Genomic DNA, 20,352 nt, shown 5'->3' with positions numbered 1-20,352 from the left:
GTCTCTTGATAGCAGAGCATTCTATTGAAGCGATCGATTCCCTTCATTGTTCCCTTCATATTCTAGTTTTTTTACAACCAAAAAAACTATATATTTTGATACTTTATATAGATTTAGAAGCTCAAAACAAGTCTTTCTATAGTGGCATAATGACATTATTATTCGTGAATATCGCACTTGAATTTGAGGGACTCAGTCAGGAATCACGGTGACCACCGAACTCGGTCAGATTTCTACTCGGCCAGTGACCGATCACGGCCGGTGACCGAGTTGTGCATTTTTTTTCTTGGCCGAGTTGAAATCTGGTCGAGTTCGGTTGTATTCGGAATCACAACTTAGAACACTTCTAACAACCTTGACCGGTTGGCTCCTTCTATTCGTCATGTGTTTTAGAAAGATCAATGTTTTTTTTCGTTTATTGGATAGCTTAAACCCAGTTGTAGTTGGTGGATCGGTTTATTGTGCTTGTTTTATTATATTATATACAGTATACGTATCATATTTAGGCATCACTTTTTCCGTTCAAAATAAAGATAGCCTCTCGCCGATTCATTGCCTTTCGAATTTTCGTGTCATTATTTTTGTTTACAAGCATATATTTGGGATGTAGTTTACAATGCTGATGACTTTATGTCTCTAAGAATAACATCCTGCAGTATCAATTCTTTAGCACTGCCAGAATTTGAGTAGGCAGACTTTTTTTTCGCCCCGATGAGAACTTATTTACGGGCGCCATTTTGATTTTGATTTACTGACTTACTCGAGGCGAGTCAGTGGGTTGGCCCCTTTTATAGTAAGAAAACTGCGTTCAACCATAATATTTTTTTTGAATAGATTTGTACATTCCCCTTTTGGTGATGTGGTTAGTTTTTCTCTCAGATGTTCGTATTTTTATAAATCACGGTAATAGTTTCTGTTCTGTTTAAAGTTTATGATCACAGTGCTAAAGTTAGTGGACGCTCAGCTTCGTGGCTAATGGTCCAAGTTGTGAACGGTTTATTTACCCGCTACCAGCCCTGAATGTATTTCTATGGGCTCTGTGCGCGCTGCTGTGGAACGCCGGTGAAACTAGTTCCTGGGCTCCCTGTGGTATAATAATGATTAATCAAATACACGTACAGCTGTTTTTCATCGATAGTCAAAATAATTTCTCCATGTCTCAATCACTCAGGGATAAAGTACGTTATCCTTGATAATAACGTACAAGAAAGACATTTATAACTGAATCTTTCCGTCAACTATTTTCAACGGTCAACTGAACCAGATTATACAGTGCACCTAGTACTATTCAGAATTGCCTATTCACACATCCACTATTTGAATATTTAAATGACGAGATGCACAGTTAACTGAATTAATTTCCAATAAGAACCTACTTGTCTGCATTAGTGCATCTTCGCCAGTCAAGGTCTAAGTTTATTCGGCAAAGCCTCTAAACAGACCTTGGCAGAACGACCATCAAGGTCTAAGTTTATTCGGCAAAGCCTCTAAACAGACCTTGGCAGAACGCCCATCAAATATGCGTATTCTAACAGCGCCCCAGTAGTCAGTTGCGGCTAATCATTGTCCAATCAGTTTGCGTGTTACAAATCCCACTTTGGCGTTTCATTTTAAACAAAATGGCGGCGCCCATGAATCGTGATATTTGTGATGATAAAATTGCGAAAGTTTTCGGTGTTGGTGCCCTCAAGCCTCATCAGGTACAGGCAATCGACGCAGTTTTGTGTGGGAAGGATGTCTTCATAGCCACAAAAACAGGAAGTGGAATTTTGTTTCATAATTTATTACGTCCAAGCTGATTGGGCGCCTTGTTTCGAGGCGCGCCCAATCACATCTCACTGCTTAAGATACGCAATTAGCCTACGCGATCCCGCACGGTATCGTGTAGAGGCATATAGGTCGAAGACACGGGACCGTGCGATTCGACGATGGCATTAGTGTAGCAAAATTAGAAATCAAGCAAGATTAATCCTAGGTGGCATTTCCCCTTGGTTTGCTATTTATTTCTTATTCTTCATTTTTCATCTTTCTATAGTCAGCCTTTTCCTCCACTTCAGGGAGATGTGTGAGTGTTATTCAATTAAATAAATCACAATACATCACGGACCAGAATATTGACGTGTGTGTGTGTGTGTGTGTGTGTGTGTGTGTGTGTGTGTGTGTGTGTGTGTGTGTGTGTGTGTGTGTGTGTGTGTGTGTGTGTGTGTGTGGGTGGGTGTGTGTGTGTGCGTGTGTGTGTGTGTGTGTGTGTGTGTGTGTGTGTGTGTGCGTGTGTGTGTGTGTGTGTGTGTAATTACACTGAGCGGAAAACATTACCTTTAAATGTAATTGCTAGTAAACTCGATTGTTCTTATCAACCCCATAATTAAAAAAATAGTTCACAACGCTGATAACGGGTCCCGAAATACGGCTATAAGGAAAAGTAACCCCTCTATAATTTTATCGTCAACTGAAATGTTAGCTTACCAAGGAAATAATTTAGTTAGTTCCTCGCAAAAGCCGGATTCTCCGAAATCAGCTTCGAAACTTGAGTTTCGCGTGAAGTTTTCAACCAGAGAGTAACGAGCCAGCGTATTACACTACTATCAGGGGGAAAATCTTCTCTCCGGGGGTTCTCCACACTTGTCAGGGGGGAATCTCGTCTCGTCTCTCTATCTCGTCCCCTTGAGGTACGGGATCGGGAAGTCACTTATACTTTACAGTCAAATAAGACACACACAACAAAATACGTTTCAGCTCTCGTCTTAGTCGGTCAATCGAGCACTCTATAAGACACAGCGCCCTGGGGAAAAGTCCCCAAGACTATTGCAAGGCTGAACCAAGACTCTCTTAGACTGCGTCAACACTCGCCCCAGGGCTCTCCAGGACTGCCCTCGACTTACACTCACCAGGACTGGACTCTCTCTACTGCGTCTATCGTGCTGTGCTCCCCAAGACCAACTCAAACTCTCTTTATTCATTTTCAAAACTCTAACCAATTACAAAACAGTAAAAAAACACTAGGGCGTAACCTTCAATCATAAAGCCTATCACACTAAGTACTGAATACGTCATATCTTTTGATTAATCGTTCACTACATTAATAACTATGAATATAAACTGTCAGAATTAATAGTCTAAATAGCGGCGCTTATCTGGTAATTAGTTCCAAATCACTGAGCCAAGTTCCGTCCAAAACTTCAAATAGGCCTGAACGATGACAGACATAACACAGCAATTCACTAATAATCAGCTAATTAAGTCGATTAACAGATACGCAAAAACAAATTCATGACACTACACAGCTTTTAAAGACAAGTGCAACATAACTAACATCGCTTCAGTCTTCACAGCTTGTGATTGGCTTAACTGTCAAGATTCTATTTCATAGAAAATTATGGGACACTGTTTACACCATATGTGGTAGTAGAGTTGGTTTTCAAATCATTACCCTGTTATTTTTTGACAGGTTTGTGCGATGAACCAATCTGATTAAAATCTGATGTAGGTAGAGGCGTCATTTTTTATTAATTTATATATATTTTTTTATTGTCAATTCAAGGATATTGTTTTGTTTTACTTGTACATGTATATATCATATCTCGGTCGCCGTAACTGCATCTGACTCAGTGCAATAACAAAACTCAGCCAATCATAGCACGGGTTACAAACTACCGTAAAATGTAAGGCATTCGCCAAAAACTTCACTAACGTCGAGGGTGAAGACATCGTACGGTTCGACTTTTGGCGAAAATCATAGTTATAAATAGTCCTACGGTGTCACTCACACTTCAGGCGGGCTCAAACAAGTGTAAAATAGTTATAAGAAACACGCGGGAAACGCATAAATATACATGTATTTAAAAACAAACGAATCGTACGCGAATCGAACGTGAATCGAACCGTACGCTGTCTTCACACTATTCGCCCGCGGCGATTAACCTTTATCGGCTAAGGACTGCGACTAAAACAAGTACATGTACTAGTACCTTCATTCGTTGTCTAAACTAACATGTAAGTAATTTGCGTTGAATATTTTCCACCTCGAATAGGACTGATTTGTATTTGACATCATTTTGAATGTCGAGAGATCACGAATGAATAGCCGATTGATCTTGTCTGAATCACAGTCTAGCTGTGTTCAGGATTCGCGTCTCAATCTACATTACGTCATTCGCTATTGAGTTGTTCAAACCTGAAAAGTTATCCTCGACAACATTCACCCAGGTGCTTTGCCAAATACAATTTTTCATGCCAAATTTGTTTTTATTTCAATAAAAAAGTAAATACTTTATTTTAGCTGGAATTAATTTTCGCTAAATTGACTTTTTGGGCGTTTTGTATGGAATTTATTTTCACTGATTTTTGTCGAGTCGATTGTAAAATATTGGAAAAAGGTATATTCACTGGATTTTATTTTCACTGAATCATCCCTTCAGCGAAAATAGCGAAACTTAATTCCAAGCGAAAATAAAGTATTCACACAGTATATAAATAAAAAAAAATGGAGCCTATATTTTCATCAGATTTCACTCAGATTGTGCAATGAACCTCAGCTACTAAATCAATGCAGTTCAGCAATTAGATAGTGACATATTTTTATGTTTTCACACAAACTTGAATACTACTGATTCAGAAAAGTAAGCGATAATATATATATATACACACATGGTTTAAAATGATTTCTCGAAATGCAAAAAGTAGTAATAGAAAACTCGCAAACTTGTGATGGTTACGGCTTAGTAGCTATTCATCGCACCCATGATTGTCTGCCGTAAGCATCACGCTAATTTGTACCATGTGTGTGTGGGGGTGGGGGGGGGTGGGGGTGGGGGTGGGGGTTTGGGGGGTGTTCGGTGTATACTACTAGTATTACAAACTACAATTTTCTATCATTATATAATTGCAAGAATACTACTGTGACACGTACATAAATTCGTTTAAAAAAATTAGCATACTAAAAAATAATCCAGTCAGTTACTTGCAAAGCCAGATTCGCCGATGATCAGCTTCGAAGCTGGTGTTTCCTGTGAACTTAACTGGAAAAACAAATCCTTCCTGGGTAAATTTGAGGGATTTGATGGTACTTGTTTTCATGAAAATAAGTGGGATTTTCATATTTTGCATCCTTCCAAAATACATACACGTAGTATGTGTGTCATTATTACAATGTACCAGTTTTGCAACTTTAACGAGGGCATAGCGTAACCAAGCCATAACTCACAGCATTGGCTGTGTTCCAATAAAACCCATAACACCCTGCTGACCTGTGGAGTTCATGATATCAATCTAATTTATCATATCAACTCTTTTTAAAAAAAAGAAAACAGGTTTGGTTCACACTGTTCCACATTTTTGGCGACAACAAGTTTAGAGAATAACATCACGAGCGCATAGTATCACGCATAATACTTACATCATGGAACTCCATGCTTACAGTACAGGGAGATGGGTGTCCATGAAGAAACGTGTTCATGTGTTGTACTCTGCAATCTACAACAGGCATGTCAACGGTTTATTTTGTGTCCATTTCATTTTTAGAAAATTGCTAAAAGGTAGAAAACAAATAAAAAATTCTTCACATTTTACCTATGTGACATTAGATGTTATAAAGAATGAAGATAAATGAATACTGTGGTCCCCTGTACCATGAAACTATAAACCATAAACATGCCTGTACAAAGTTTGAAAAGAATTGATTTCCAATACTAGTACCCAGTTAGTGGTGGCGGCACGGGGGGGGGGGGGGCGTCGCCTCTCCAAAATCAAGCTGAAACCCATTGTCTCAGCCAAATTTGTTTCTCAAAATGCACGAAATAGCGTTTCAGAGGGTATAGATTTCAACATGTTTAAAGGGAACATGTCCCGGACTCCCTAATAAGTTCGCGTCTTGGGCGCGAGGTTGGTGATCAGATCTCGCTCCCATGCAACATTTTGTGCCACCGCCTAAATCAATATGCTGTTACCGGGCTGAAGTCCAGTCAAAAACAAGTATGCGCCACGGCGCCACCGAAGTTCCCCACGGTTGCATTCATTAGTGTATGAAGTCAATCTGTTTGCCGGACACCCACCCAAAGAAGATTAAAACATGAATGCATAAACGACAATGGTGCCACCGATAGACATTTGATATTGAATATTATCAGTGGAATATTCCACGGTGCACACAGACTCACGGGTAAATTTGTGATGTTTATACATGTACATTAACGTAAAACGTATTATCGTAGGATATGCATACGTTTTCCTGCTATATTATCATCAAAATACTACATCATCACACATTTCGTGCATGAATGAAATAAACAAGGACAAAATAATTCCATTTTGAAAATATATAGGTCAACCAAACAACCACATCAAACATGTATTAATATGTTTTGTACTGTGATACGACGATTATAGCTGACACGTCGTAATAGTGGATCGTTTATTCATCCCAGATCCCATTCGTCCCACAAGTAAAATTGTCACAATCGTTTTGGCACTCAAGTTTATTTGTCCTAAGTCGATTCGTCCGAGAAAAGCAGGACGCCATACATGTACTTACTTGACCATGGGGGTCTATTTTACCTCCATGATTTGACAGAGATTTACCGTACACGACTGGTAGCATGTTCGGCGTACTTGGAGCTTATAATCGACATGAGCTTGAACATATACGTACGTCGAAATTGACAACTGCTTAAAGGGCGGCAGTCGTCGTGCTGAACTCAGTGCTAGTCCCTTCACAAAACACCACACACATGCAACACCCCTCTATAAACCGAATACACTGCTAGTCCCTTCACAAAACACCACACATATGCAACATCCCTCTATAAAACGAACACAGTGCTAGTCCCTTCACAAAACACCACACATATGCAACATCCCTCTATAAACCGAACACAGTGCTAGTCCCTTCACAAAACACCACACATATGCAACATCCCTCAATAAACCGAACACAGTGCTAGTCCCTTCACAAAACACCACACATATGCAACATCCTTCTATAAACCGAACACAGTGCTAGTCCCTTCACAAAACACTACACATATGCAACATTCCCTCTATAAACCGAATACAGTGCTAGTCAATTCACAAAACACCACACATATGCAACGTCCCTCTATAAACCGAACACAGTGCTAGTACCTTCACAAAACACTGCATATATGCAACATTACCTCTATAAACCGAATACAGTGCTAGTCCCTTCACAAAACACCACACATATGCAACATTCCCTCTATAAACCGAATACAGTGCTAGTCCATTAACAAAACACCACACATATGCAACATCCTTCTATAAACCGAACACAGTGCTAGTCCCTTCACAAAACACTACACATATGCAACATTCCCTCTATAAACCGAATACAGTGCTAGTCAATTCACAAAACACCACACATATGCAACGTCCCTCTATAAACCGAACACAGTGCTAGTACCTTCACAAAACACTGCATATATGCAACATTACCTCTATAAACCGAATACAGTGCTAGTCCCTTCACAAAACACCACACATATGCAACATTCCCTCTATAAACCGAATACAGTGCTAGTCCATTCACAAAACACCACACATATGCAACACCCCTCTATAAAACGAACACAGTGCTAGTCCCTTCACAAAACACCACACATATGCAACACCCCTCTATAAACCGAATACAGTGCTAGTCCATTCACAAAACACCACACATATGCAACATCCCTCTATAAACCGAATACAGAGCTAGTCCATTCACAAAACACCACACATACGCAACACCCCTCTATAAACCGAACACAGTGCTAGTCTCTTCACAAAACACCACACATATGCAACATCCCTCTATAAAACGAACTCAATGCTAGTCCCTTCACAAAACACCACACATATGCAACATTCCCTCTATAAACCGAATACAGTGCTAGTCCATTCACGAAACACCACACATATGCAACACCCCTCTATAAAACGAACACAGTGCTAGTCCCTTCACAAAACACCACACATATGCAACACCCCTCTATAAACCGAATACAGTGCTAGTCCATTCACAAAACACCACACATATGCAACATCCCTCTATAAACCGAATACAGAGCTAGTCCATTCACAAAACACCACATATACGCAACACCCCTCTATAAACCGAACACAGTGCTAGTCCCTTCACAAAACACCACACATATGCAACATCCCTCTATAAAACGAACACAGTGCTAATCCCTTCACAAAACACCACACATATGCAACATCCCTCTATAAACCGAACACAGTGCTAGTCCCTTCACAAAACACCACACATATGCAACATCCCTCAATAAACCGAACACAGTGCTAGTCCCTTCACAAAACACCACACATATGCAACATCCTTCTATAAACCGAACACAGTGCTAGTCCCTTCACAAAACACTATACATATGCAACATTCCCTCTATAAACCGAACACGGTGCTAGTACCTTCACAAAACACTACACATATGCAACATCCCTCAATAAACCGAACACAGTGCTAGTCAATTCACAAAACACCACACATATGCAACGTCCCTCTATAAACCGAACACGGTGCTAGTACCTTCACAAAACACTGCATATATGCAACATTACCTCTATAAACCGAATACAGTGCTAGTCCCTTCACAAAACACCACACATATGCAACATTCCCTCTATAAACCGAATACAGTGCTAGTCCATTCACAAAACACCACACATATGCAACACCCCCTATAAAACGAACACAGTGCTAGCCCCTTCACAAAACACCACACATATGCAACATCCCTCTATAAACCGAACACAGTGCTAGTCCCTTCACAAAACACCACACATATGCAACATTCCCTCTATAAACCGAACACAATGCTAGTCCCTTCACAAAACACCACACATATGCAACGTCTCTCTATAAACCGAACACAGTGCTAGTCCCTTCACAAAACACTACACATATGCAACATCCCTCTATAAAACGAACACAGTGCTAGTCCCTTCACAAAACACCACCCATATGCAATGTCCCTCTATAAACCGAACACAGTGCTAGTCCCTTCACAAAACACTATACATATGCAACATTCCCTCTATAAACCGAACACGGTGCTAGTACCTTCACAAAACACTACACATATGCAACATCCCTCAATAAACCGAACACAGTGCTAGTCAATTCACAAAACACCACACATATGCAACGTTCCTCTATAAACCGAACACAGTGCTAGTCCCTTCACAAAACACCACACATATGCAACGTCCCTCTATAAACCGAACACAGTGCTAGTACCTTCACAAAACACTGCATATATGCAAACACCACACATATGCAACATCCCTCAATAAACCGAACACAGTGCCAGTACCTTCACAAAACATCATACATTAAACATCGCTCTATAAACCAAACACAGTGCCAGTACCTTCACAAAACATCACACAATAAACATCGCTCTATAAACCGAACACAGTGCTAGTACTTTCACAAAACACCACACATATGCAACATTCCCTCTATAAACCGAACACAGTGCCAGTACCTTCACAAAACATCACACAATAAACATCGCTCTGTAAACCGAACACAGTGCTAGTACCTTCACAAAACACCACACATTAAACATCGCTCTATAAACCGAACACAGTGCCAGTACCTTCACAAAACATCACACAATAAACATCGCTCTATAAACCCAACACAGTGCTAGTACCTTCACAAAACACCACACATTAAACATCGCTTTATAAACCAAACACAGTGCCAGTACCTGCACAAAACATCACACAATAAACATCGCTCTATAAACCGAACACAGTGCTAGTACCTTCACAAAACACCACACATTAAACATCGCTCTATAAACCAAACACAGTGCCAGTACCTTCATAAAACATCACACAATAAACATCGCTCTATAAACCGAACACAGTGCCAGTACCTTCACAAAACATCACACAATAAACATCGCTCTATCAACCGAACACAGTGCTAGTACCTTCACAAAACATCACACAATAAACATCGCTCTATAAACCGAACACAGTGCTAGTACCTTCACAAAACATCACACAATAAACATCGCTCTATAAACCGAACACAGTGCCAGTACCTTCACAAAACATCACACAATAAACATCGCTCTATAAACCGAACACAGTGCTAGTACCTTCACAAAACATCACACATTAAACATCGCTCTATAATCCAAACACAGTGCCAGTACCTTCACAAAACATCACACAATAAACATCGCTCTATAAACCGAACACAGTGCCAGTACCTTCACAAAACATCACACAATAAACATCGCTCTATAAACCGAACACAGTGCTAGTACCTTCACAAAACACCACACAATAAACATCGCTCTATAAACCGAACACAGTGCTGGTCTCTTCTTGGCGGACCATACAAAAGCAGCAAATTTCTATATACCAAACAATTTTCAAAACGAACTACTTTCACAGTCCGTAATATATCATAATATATATATATATATAATCAATTTAAAATTATGTGTAAGTAATGAGTACTTATACAAAAGTATACATGACTATTTTAATACTACAGATGTTTCCACAATTAATTATAAATTCTTCCAGAGTTCTGCCATTCCGCGGATATTGCCACCATTTTCAATCCATCCCACCAATACACTATTGCTAAAAGGGCGGTGGTTGATTTTCCCAAAATTCAATGCGTTTTCTAATGAAATCATGAGTAGTAACACCAAACACGTAAATTGTCCTTAAATATTTGCTTGAACAATGGTTGATAATTTACTTAGATCTTGTCTATGGATATGGACGCTATAAAACTCAGTGGCTTTTGTTTTTATGAAATGTGTGTGAACATACACCGATACACCAAACCTGTGGTAATACCGCCACCAAGTGGCAGTTTTAGCAAAACAAAAGTTTGATGATTGTTGCCATAGTGTTAGTGCGTCTGCGTAGCTCATACCAGCCGACAAGATGGCGGAAAAGTTAGTATCTAAACAACATCGAAGTTGAAGTATTCCCCCGTGTTTATACATTTTAGGACTCGTATGGCATCGTATAATTTGTATCGAAAACATAACTCAGGTAAGACGGCCAAGAGTTCTCGTTGCACGCATTGTTTAGATGAAACCAACATATTCCGTTCATCTGTTTGATAATGACATTGATTTAATTACCGAATTTAAGAATTGAGCTCAAGTTATTGGACCTAACATGATCGATAACTCACTGCACACTGATTTCTCTCGACGAAATTAAGTCTGCTCCAGTTCTTGGCAAATCTGTGTCGCTATTGCCATCGGAGCTCAAATGTACGCATATATGTACGCCACTTTCATACATACGCTAAAATGTTCCCATGCAGTGGCAGTTGCTCTTGTCATTACCGTGTAATTTTATAGCATTAGCAATATTATTATGGTCTAGATGTTTTGTGAGAAACAGAAAAATGCCCTTCACAGTACATTGCATCATTCCTTGATGAAAACTGTCACTATCTGTGTAGTGTAGTACATTGATAATATTAATGAAGCACACGGGCTTGACGATCTATGTATGGCTGGTAGGATCTAGCAGAAACAATAAAATAATTTCTTCCAGCATAGTCATCTATTTTTTGTAAAAATATTGCTTAGAAATCATTAAAAAAAATGGTGATTTAGACATTATCCACGAATCCTTTAGTTTTGAAAAATGTCAAAGGTTTAAGCGACTGTCTTATACCCTGGTAATTCTTGGTAAAACGCCACCTTTCCATCAACAACAACTTTCACATGTTGATCGAATGCTTTGTGCATCTAAGTTGCTCACTTTGTCCTCTTCTCTGGAATTCTGTTACAAACAAAATAGTTATAGCCATATTATCGGCTATTACTATGGCACATTATTTTCTCAATTTTCAGCTTGTTTAGTCACTCGGATTATTTACACTGATTTTTGATGAGTTGAATGTAAAATATAAAAATACTGTAGAATACTTTATTTTCGCTTGGAATTTATTTTCGCTATTTTCGCTGAAGGGATGATTCTGTGAAAATAAAATCCAGCGAATATACATTTTTCCCTATATTTTACATTAATCTCATCAAAAATCAGTGAAAATTAATTCCAAGCAAAACGCCCAAAAAGCCTTTTCAGCGAAAATAAATTCCAGCGAAAATAAAGTATTCCACAGTATATATAATGTTATTTTCACTGGTTCATGAAAATAAGATACATTGCAGTAGTGGAAATTATTGCACACAACTGATGCTAACAGCCATAGTATTTTAGCTAGCTATGAAAATACGTACAGTGTGTGAGAAAGTGTTATTGACACACTGAATGAAATGTTTTCAATATTTGAAAAATGAGTATCATATTACTATGTGACATTCAAACACATTTTAGCTCTGATGTCCATGAAGTCTGGCAGAGCTGTTTATTTTACTGATTGTGTTGGTAGACCTCTATCGGATTATTTTTTTTGGTGATAATACCTTTAATTCTAATTCATTTAGTGTCGATAATTTCAATTTTCTCGTTTTAGTGAATACTGTAAAATACTTTATTTTAGATGGAATTAATTTTCGCTATAAAGATTTTTGGGTGTTTTGTATGGAATTTATTTTGAATGTGAGACATAGAAAAAAAAGTATATTCACTGGATTTTATTTTCACTGAATCATTCCTTCAGCGAAAATAGCGAAAATAAATTCAAGGCAGAAATAAAGTATTTTACAGTATTCTTTTTTTTGAAAATGGACGATTATTTTGTTATTTACTCATGAATTTCAGCTATGTCAGCTTGTCTTTGTTAATACTGGATCTTAGTGTATTTTTATTCAAAACTGAAATTGTGTTTGTACATGATATTCGTAGAATTGAATGCATGTATGCACACAAAGACATATAGATTTAAAGCTAACAAGAGCAGTGACTTTAATATATTGTGTTTGGACGCATTGTGAAAGCAACCTACAATTCAGCAGGTTCAACTTGAACTACTTTTTCAAACGCCACACTGCACCAATCTGTATGCTTGCCAGACGTCAAATGATGTTTCAATTTGCCTCAAAACACTGAACTGAGGTGCACATGCATAATTTTAGACTCATGTCCACAGCATTTTCTTACAACACATACACATATACATAATATTTAGTTAAACTGTCAAAGCACACAAAATACATACTCAAACACATGGACAAATTTCAAGGTCACTTTATGGAGTTGAATTATATAAGCTCAGACTAATGTTAGACTGTCGACAGTCAGTCGTACCTAATATTAATCTGTTATTATTAATAAATATTGTGTATAAACGTACCGGTAATAGACGTGAATACATTGCGAACGCTGGACAGGAAGTATGGAGGCACGACTGACTGTTCGGTGCTGCAATTCACTGGTAAGATTTCTTACCAGATCTGGGTACTTTCATATGCAAATGAATAGTCACGCAGAAGTCTATCATTTTATCGTTGACAATCGTGAAAAGGGTTAGGGATCGCTGGCTACGAGGATCGCCCACGACTTAAGCGAAGTTTGTTTTGACTGTACTATACGCGATCGCGACACTTTCTACATCAGTTTTTGATATCATGTCACTAACAACTTGAAATCTTGACGTGAACAACCAACGCATTCAAGGGGTCATTTAGAATAAATTTGCATACATTATGTTAATATAATTGTTTTCATGACGTCTGCATCAACTATGAGACGGGGACAGTCTCTCGGGACTAAAGTCCCTCGTGTGAAATGGTTCACATTTCCAATCAAACACCTTTGGCATTCAAATGTCTAGGAAACGCATTAGGCCCGAGAACTGTCAACAGTCTAATCTAATGTCTAAAAGCATGTAATCGCACACTAGTCATTTCATAAATATTGCCACCTATTGTGTCCCCTTTACAAGTTATTTGTAGACATTGTAAAAAATGTGAATAATGGTAATGTGCAATTCTGATTGACTGTCATTGTCATGTGATACCGTATAACAATATTATAATCATTTTCACTAATGATCACCTCCAGTGTAGCCTTATTATTGCTGTTGCGTTGTTATTAATATACATAAATACAAAAATTCATTAAAGCGCGGTGTTCGTCGCGTGTTCGAATTTCATGTAAATAAACAATGTATTTTACACACGTTGTATACGTCGCTATGAGTCCCATATCGAACAGCACGCAGCACGACGACTGCCGTCCTTTAAGCAGAGTGAAAATACAGTGCAATTATACTGAAATGATGAAACTGTTGTCCTAGGATTGATAAAAATGATAAGTAGCATTATGCCTAAAAGCTGATTCAATCTGTGTTTGAATGAGTTGATAATCGAAATATATAAAATTGATGAAATGAGATTTCTATTTTAGGGTTTTAAACTACTCGCATGGGTCTGTGTGAAATGCTTAATATGTTTGTATCAAGTTGAGCGCCAGCGTTATATATCTTCATTATAAGTTATCACAGTATTCTAAATCTGACTACATACATCTGACTAGAGGATAATGGATTTCAATAAAGTTTCATTATTCTGTGTCACTTGGGACAATTGAACAAGAACTAAACTGCTTTTTAATCTTACTAGTTTGACTTGCATTGCTTGCAATACAAGGAGGCTGTAGAGGCAGTTTGCTAAGAAGTCACATCTGAATATATCAACGCTGCCCCCAGGGAGGTCACTAGTAGAAACTTACGGGTATGCAAGGCATCCAAGGAGTCTATTTATTATGTTTGAAAAGTGGAAGGGTTATCTTTTTGGTAATTCCAATGGTCGAGAGGTCCCTCATTTCAAAATAGCATTCTGACCAATAACATGGCAGTAGCTCATTTCATAATAGCATTTTGACCAATAGCATGGCATCAGCTCATCTCCAAACAGTATTCTGACCAATAGCATGGCAGTAGCTCATTTCAAAATAGTATTCTGACCAATAACATGGCATCAGCTCATCTCAAAACAGTATTCTGACCAATAGCATGGCAGTAGCTCATTTCAAAATAGCATTCTGACCAATAACATTGCAGTAGCTCATATCAGAACAGCATTCTGACCAATAACATGGCATCAGCTGATCTCAAAACAGTATTCTGACGAATAGCATGGCAGTAGCTCATTTCAAAATAGTATTCTGACCAATAGCATGGCAGTAGCTCATTTCAAAATAGTATTCTGACCAATAGCATGGCAGTAGCTCATTTCAAAATAGCATTCTGACCAATAACATGGCAGTAGCTCATTTCAAAATAGCATTCTAACCAATAACATGGCAGTAGCTCATTTCAAAATAGCATTCTGACCAATAACATGGCAGTAGCTCATTTCAAAATAGCATTTTGACCAATAACATGGCAGTAGCTCATTTCAAAATAGCATTCTGACCAATAACATGGCATCAGCTCATCTCAAAACAGTATTCTGACCAATAGCATGGCAGTAGCTCATTTCAAAATAGCATTCTGACCAATAACATTGCAGTAGCTCATATCAGAACAGCATTCTGACCAATAACATGGCATCAGCTCATCTCAAAACAGTATTCTGACCAATAGCATGGCAGTAGCTCATTTCAAAATAGCATTTTGACCAATAACATGGCAGTAGCTCATTTCAAAATAGCATTCTGACCAATAACATGGCATCACCTCATCTCAAAACAGTATTCTGACCAATAGCATGGCAGTAGCTCATTTCAAAATAGCATTTTGACCAATAACATGGCAGTAGCTCATTTCAAAATAGCATTCTGACCAATAACATTGCAGTAGCTCATATCAGAACAGCATTCTGACCAATAACATGGCATCAGCTCATCTCAAAACAGTATTCTGACCAATAGCATGGCAGTAGCTCATTTCAAAATAGTATTCTGACCAATAGCATGGCAGTAGCTCATTTCAAAATAGCATTCTGACCAATAACATGGCAGTAGCTCATTTCAAAATAGCATTCTGACTAATAACATGGCAGTAGCTCATTTCAAAATAGCATTCTGACCAATAACATGGCAGTAGCTCATTTCAAAATAGCATTTTGACCAATAACATGGCAGTAGCTCATTTCAAAATAGCATTCTGACCAATAACATGGCAGTAGCTCATATCAGAACAGCATTCTGACCAATAGCATGGCATCCGCTCATTTCAAAACAGTATTCTGACCAATAGCATGACAGTAGCTCATTTCAAAATAGTATTCTGACCAGTAGCATGGCAGTAGCTCATTTCAAAATAGCATTCTGACCAATAACATGGCAGTAGCTCATATCAGAACAGTATTCTGACCAATAACATGGCATCAGCTCATCTCAAAACAGTATTCTGACCAATAGCATGGCATCAGCTCATCTCAAAACAGTATTCTGACCAATAGCATGGCAGTAGCTCATTTCAAAACAGTATTCTGACCAATAGCATGGCAGTAGCTCATTTCAAAATAGTATTCTGACCAATAGCATGGCAGTAGCTCATTTCAAAATAGTATTCTGACCAATAACATGGCAGTAGCTCATATCAGAACAGTATTCTGACCAATAGCATGGCATCAGCTCATCTCAAAACAGTATTCTGACCAATAGCATGGCAGTAGCTCATTTCAAAATAGTATTCTGACCAATAACATGGCATCAGCTCATCTCAAAACAGTATTCTGACCAATAGCATGGCATCAGCTCATCTCAAAACAGTATTCTGACCAATAGCATGGCAGTAGCTCATTTCAAAATAGTATTCTGACCAATGGCATGGCAGTAGCTCATTTCAAAATAGCATTCTGACCAATAACATGGCAGTAGCTCATATCAGAACAGCATTCTGACCAATAACATGGCAGTAGCTCATTTCAAAATAGTATTCTGACCAATAGCATGGCAGCAGCTCATCTCCAAACAGTATTCTGACCAATAGCATGGCAGTAGCTCATTTTAAAACAGCATTCTGACCAATAGCATGGCTTCAGCTCATCTCAAAACAGTATTCTGACCAATAGCGTGGCAGCAGCTCATCTCAAATATCTGACAAGCAACAAGTTAGTGATTATTAGTTAGTGAGTCAGAAAATATACTTTCAATACTTAATTAATTAATATGTCAGTATTTGATAAAATATACTGTGAAAAACAGTCAATCATCATTTTATATCATTTATCTTTTAAGTTTCTGTGCATGTGCAATTGTTTATGTATACTGTTCTTGCAATGCAGTAAATAGAAATGAAACATTGTCAGTTCTGTTTATATTTTTCTTCTAGCTGTTATTGTAATTGGAAATCTAACACTAATATTTAGATTGATTGAGATAATCAAATTAATGGAGATTTTATTTGGCTGATGTCACTCACACACACCAACAAAATTGGATAGATTCAACCCGATTACGAACTCAGTGCTGTAATGGTGTTCTCGTAACTCTGCTAAATTGAATTGCGCACTGTATACCATTAACAGTGCTGAGTGCTCCATGACTCCATTGGTTTCCATGGTAACTCAACATTCCAGTGGATGTAAAGTGTAAATGGTATAACATGGTATATTTAACGTGAAAGGTTTTGTCGCCATCAAAACACTCAACTCTTAATGATGTTGTAGTTTGTGCTGTTTAATCCATCAAAAAATCACTGGCTGTATGTTAAGAGTGTTTTGTGAAATGTACATCTTCAAGTCTGGGGGTCAGCAAGCTCAGGGGGAGAGGTTAATACACTTATAACCTTTGACCCTGTGTGGATGTTTCCCACAATGATAGAATGTATGATTTAAGAAAGTTTACGCCTGTATTATCTGTTCTTGGCCTGTTCCATTATGGAAATAGGGATGTTATGTTAGATTACATATAACAGCTAATATTTCAGTTCAATTTAAGATCCAATTACCTTATTTACTTCATCAGAAGAACTTCTTCAATAAAAGCAGGTATTAACCAAAACCAAAAATCATATTTTGTGTGTGTATTGAATCATTGAAATTTTCAATCATTTTGACCTCAGATTTTTGGCTTATATGCCCTTGTATTGTGCATCTAAGTGAATACAGTATATTGTTCTCTGAGTATGTCTCATATATGTAAATAGAAGAAAACAGATGCGTCACTATAAAACAACTTATTCCTGTTTCTGAGAAAAATAAAAAACCAGGATTGTGAGTATTGGGATGTCAGACTGTGGTTATGTGACTGTGAAGTATTAAATATATTTCTCACGTCTTGATGTTGGTGTATTTTACAGGTATTAAAGTGCATTTTCACGAATCATGACTTTTACCTAAGTAAGTGCTTCTCACGCGTCATTGCCGTTACGTTGTCGTAAATTTATTTATACATGCATTACTGATAAAAGTGATTATCAGTATAGACGAATTCAGTCAGTGATGCCATGGACATTTTTTTGTCGTGAGATATCCATCTTTGAATCCGCATTACTCATCGTATATCCATTTATGGTATAGTCACTGAATTTTGTGATTTTTAATGCATAATTCATAGTATGATTGTAATTTTGCGATTTCACGTCAGACTAATCCACAATCCAAACTAAGAACGTCACATTTCAAGTACTAGTACCCAACTATTGAACTACTATATTAAGCGAGTTAAAATCTTCACATGTTTTTCAATTTCATGATTTTTGTTTGTTTGTTTGTGAAAATTGTGAAAGTAAAACATTTGATTATTTAACGTATCCATCAAAAAAAAAAAATTAGCAGAAACATTATAGTCTGTAAGGGTTTATCTGACCAGACAAATCGGCCGGTTCAGATTGCGTTCGGTCCCCTTTCGACATCAGAGTAGTCTGATGGAATTGCATATGTAAGGTTTATGTGAAAAGCTGATCACACCTCAAGTTACATGTATGCTGTTCACGTTCTCAGATGTTGTCTCGTCAATTAGTCTGACTGCATGGATCAACGAAATCGATGAGTTGATTATTATAGATAATAAACCAATAAAATCTGAAATCCTGACAGTAATCTGGTAGCACATGCCGTAAATGAAAGAGCTGTGTCTATGGTCAAAATATTTGATGTATTTGAATAGAATAAATACAGCTGACGGTTTACATGTGCTTCTATCTTCTGATGCAGTTGTAATAGAACTAATATGATGTAATAAGCTCTTTCTCTGTAACTAGTAACTGTAGTAAATTGTGATTGATTTTTTTAAATTTTATTAATAATCTAAAAATGAATTAGTAAAACTTACATTGTCATGTAATTCAAATAATATGAAAAATGTTTGTCATTTCTTGTTTTTCTCTTCTCAATTATTATAAAAAAATCCAGGTGGTTTAAATATATAATCAAATATATGGTATTATGCCTTGTTAGTTTTGCACATTTGCCCATATCTGGTAATGTGTTTTCACTTGAATGGGGCTGGTTTTTAGTTCCCGTTCGGACGTAATCCAAAAACGGGGACTTATGTTTTGCCCTTTGTGTGTCTGTGTGTCTGTGCGTCCGGACCTGTATCATAGAATTGACATGTCTGGACCAATCATAATCAAACTTCACACATGCATCATACATAATATTATACATACATTGTATGCACATCAATTTGTTTCAATCGGATTCAAGATGGCCAAATGGTGGCCATTCTTATGGATGGATTTTTTTAAACTTGGTACATACATTGGACATTATAGGACCTTGATGCACATCATTTTATTTTTGAGATCCAATTTAAAATGGCCGTCTCGCGGCCATTTTGTTTTAATGAATGCAGTACTACTGCCATATCTCTGCCATGGTTTGACTGATTATGATCAAATTTTATATATTCATTATACATCATGACCTAGATATATTAGTTTGACTATCTGATTCAAAATGACCAAATGCCAGCCATTTTTGTGCTAAATCAAGCATTTCTGCCATTCCAGAACTGGATCTTGGAGTTTATGGATGGGTTTTGTTCAAACTTGGTACATACATTAGAGATTATGAGTTCCTGATGCACGTCATTTTATTTTCCACTTTGGGTTCAAAATGTCTGACTGGCAGCCATTTTTTTTAATGAATGTGTTTCTAGAGCCATATCTCTGATATGCTTTGACCGATTATGTTCAATTTTATATATTCATTTTACGTCATGTTACTAAACAATGAGATTTCCCCTGTTGCTACCTTAATTACAAATTATGGCCACCTAATTTTTTCTAGTGGGAACACGGTATTAATTTGGCTATGAATTACATTTTTGTCTGTTCTACAATCTTCCTAATTATTACATTATAACCTGTATTCAAATAAGACTGCTGAAGGGAGAATACCTGGTTATTGGGATTAACATATTCAGCTGTGGATGTTCTTATTAACCACATGTGTATAGTTGGCATTTAAAATCCTCTTTGTGTTACGGGAGTTTTCTATCGAATACATTTCACTTACATCTAATTAACTTAAACAC

At 37.5% G+C, this 20,352-nt stretch overlaps 1 protein-coding gene across 1 annotated transcript in view; it reads left to right on the top strand.

Annotated features, from left to right (window-relative positions):
• The first annotated feature begins 10,929 nt into the window (after nt 1–10,929).
• The window catches only part of LOC100372155 (uncharacterized protein C6orf118-like), a 93,025-nt gene continuing 83,602 nt past the window's right edge, over nt 10,930–20,352 (top strand). Inside the window, exon 1 of the mRNA XM_078007662.1 lies at nt 10,930–11,049. The gene's annotated coding sequence lies outside the window, so the exon portion shown is untranslated. The remainder of the gene's footprint in view (nt 11,050–20,352) is intronic.

The sequence above is a fragment of the Saccoglossus kowalevskii genome, chromosome 11 (genome assembly GCF_978046115.1).
Source record: "Saccoglossus kowalevskii chromosome 11, keSacKowa6.1, whole genome shotgun sequence".
NCBI classification, from domain to species: domain Eukaryota; kingdom Metazoa; phylum Hemichordata; class Enteropneusta; family Harrimaniidae; genus Saccoglossus; species Saccoglossus kowalevskii.
Note: the sequence above shows the minus strand (reverse complement) of the source record. Positions and strands in the feature narration are given on the sequence as shown.